Here is a 2,794-nt window from a genome sequence, read left to right on the forward strand (position 1 = left end):
CATACCATACCATACCATACCATACCATACCATACCATACCATACCACTTTATTTATAAAGTGCTTAAAACAGCAACAAGGCCAACCAAAGTGTTGTACGGCAAAAACAAAACAAGCAAAGGACACAGGATAAAAATACATAGATCCACAGAGATAAGAACTAAATGACTAACAGTATAGAATACAGACAAGTTAAAATCTACTCACACCGTGTCAAAAATCAAGGAATAAAAGTGAGTTTTTATATGAGACTTAAAACAGTGAGAGAGGGAGCCTGCCTGGCATGCAGTGGTAACTCATTCCACAGTTTTAGACATGCCCCATTCTCTGTTGCAGGTCCAAAACTAGCCCTGTAACCACAGAGCTTAAAACGAGTGCCGGAAACCAATAAAAGCACCTGTCCTGTTGACCTCAGAGAGCACTGTAGGACATATCGCTGCATCGGATCAGCAAGACAAGAGAGATAGGATCAAAGATTTAAAAAATACAGAAAGATTTTAAAATGAATTTGAAAGTGAACCGGGAGCCAATGAAGGGCGGACAGAACTGGTGTAATGTGCTCTCTTTTGCCTGTATCAGTTAAGAATCGGGCTGAAGCATTTTGAACCAGCTGTAAACTTGCAATAGAGGTCTGATTGATTCCAAAAATAAATGCATTGCAGTAATCAAGCCTGGATGTTATGAAAGCATGTATTATTGTCTCATTGGACAGCATGGGCTTCAATTTAGACACTCGTCTCAACTGAAAAAACAAAACCAAACAGGATTTACCAGTTGTGTTTACATGGCTGCTTAGCTTCATGGAAGGGTCCATTTTCACTCCCAGATTAGGGATAACTTGTTTCTCTGGCTATAGAAGAAAGGTCACTACAGTGACTCTTGATTGTGACAACAGGTGGAAATGGCATGACTTCTGTCTTCTCATTAAAATTTAATTTAAAACCATCCAGTCCCTGATGTCAGCCAGGCAGTCAATAAGAGGTTGGAAAGAATGTGCACCAGTGCACTGCAGAGGGAAATAAAGTTGACAGTCATCGGCATAAAAATGAAAAGGTATGCCGTGTTCACGAAAAATAGCATCTAGTGGCAGTAGGTATAAAGAAAAGAGAAGAGAACCGAGAATGGACCTCTGCGGTACCCCCCACTGAAGAGCTGCCAATGTTGAAATAAAATCCTTGATCCTGACACAAAAGGTTCTGTCAGAAAGGTAGGACCTAGACCATTTGAGGGCTGATCCTATGATGCCCTCAAATCTGCCCAGCACAAGTTTTATGGGTAAATGTATCCAAGATTAGATCACCCTTGCTTGTAGAATGGCACAGATCACTTAATTTTTTTTAAACACGTGGAAGCTTTTTTTTATTGTCTTTTTTATTAGTTAACTTTTAAACTTTACAGTACTGATGGCTGGTAGACCAGCTATGGTACATATGTAGGTGCATCCCCATAATCAAAATGATAGATATACAGCATGTCTAAGACCCAGTTTATGGTCCGTTGTTTGCTTGATTGTCTGCTTAAGTGCCTATTCTGTATGATGTACATTTTGTCATCTGTACAATACAAAGGTCCACGAGGTTCCTTAGTGGATTATAGTGTACATATACACAAGGAGTCCAAGAGTCGAACCACATAGGGAGCATGAAGGAGAAATAATTATTTTTTGTATACATGCCTGAACATGCCAACTAATAAAGGCCAGCACAGATTTAATTTAGTTTTCAAAGCGTTTAATTGCCTGTTAAGTATGCACACAATCATTTTAGCTCTGAAGTCAAATCCTCTAAGGCAGTGGGATACCATAATTATAGAACAGTGAGCAGGAACAACTGAAGAGAGAGAAACAAACCCTGACAGGCACCGTGGGACTGATAAGGTTGGCTGAAGAGAAAGGGCCAGTGTTACAAACAGCAGCCAATTGTGCTGCTTGACCTCCACAACTGCAAGCAGTGAACCTAAAACTCGCTTCCAAATTTCTGCACTTCCCCGGGAAATTCTTCCAGTTTCAGCTGCAGCTTGTCTCATATTAAGGATTGCTTTTACAAATTTCAATACGACTTTTGTAGTAAACTGGATTTATAAACAAAAACTGAACTGAATTGAAAGGAGTAGCTTTACAACTGGGGAAACATTCGGTTGATAGCTTTTTGCTACACACAACATCCCACACAACCTCTGTTAATCTCTGTCATCTCTGTTAATCCAGATGTTATTCAGATTTGCATTGACCAACACATTTAGACTCCACCTTGATGCAGTGCATTTTTTATGTGTTTGCTTAAGAGTGACAAGAAGTCAATTGTTCAATTCAAATGTATATTTTCTTTGGTCTTGGCTGCATAGAGACTAGGGATGCTCCAATCATTTTATTTTATTTTTTTTGCCGATCACTGATACTGATGGCACATGGTGCCAATCACGATCACCGATATCAATCGCATGGATTGGCTGTAAATTCTTTGATTTAGTTGAGTGCTAATCTGGAAAATAAGAACCATTAAATCACCTTAATTTGGACAAAAATGGGTTTTTATTTAATCTTTCAAGACAAAAAATATATTTAAAAAAACTTGCAGGCACAATAAAGCAATTATTCAGCCAAAAGGATAACTGAAAAACACTTAAATTTACCTGTTATTAATAACAGAATCTTTAACAGACTGAAAACATTAAGGCTCTCAACAGTGCAGAAAGTCAAATAAATCTTAAAACGTTGCTTAAAAAAATAAAATAAAATAAATAAATAAATAAATATATATATATATATATATATATATATATATATATATATATA

The sequence above is a fragment of the Nematolebias whitei genome, chromosome 6 (assembly GCF_014905685.2).
Source record: "Nematolebias whitei isolate Nwh7 chromosome 6, NemWhi1, whole genome shotgun sequence".
Lineage (NCBI taxonomy): Eukaryota > Metazoa > Chordata > Actinopteri > Cyprinodontiformes > Rivulidae > Nematolebias > Nematolebias whitei.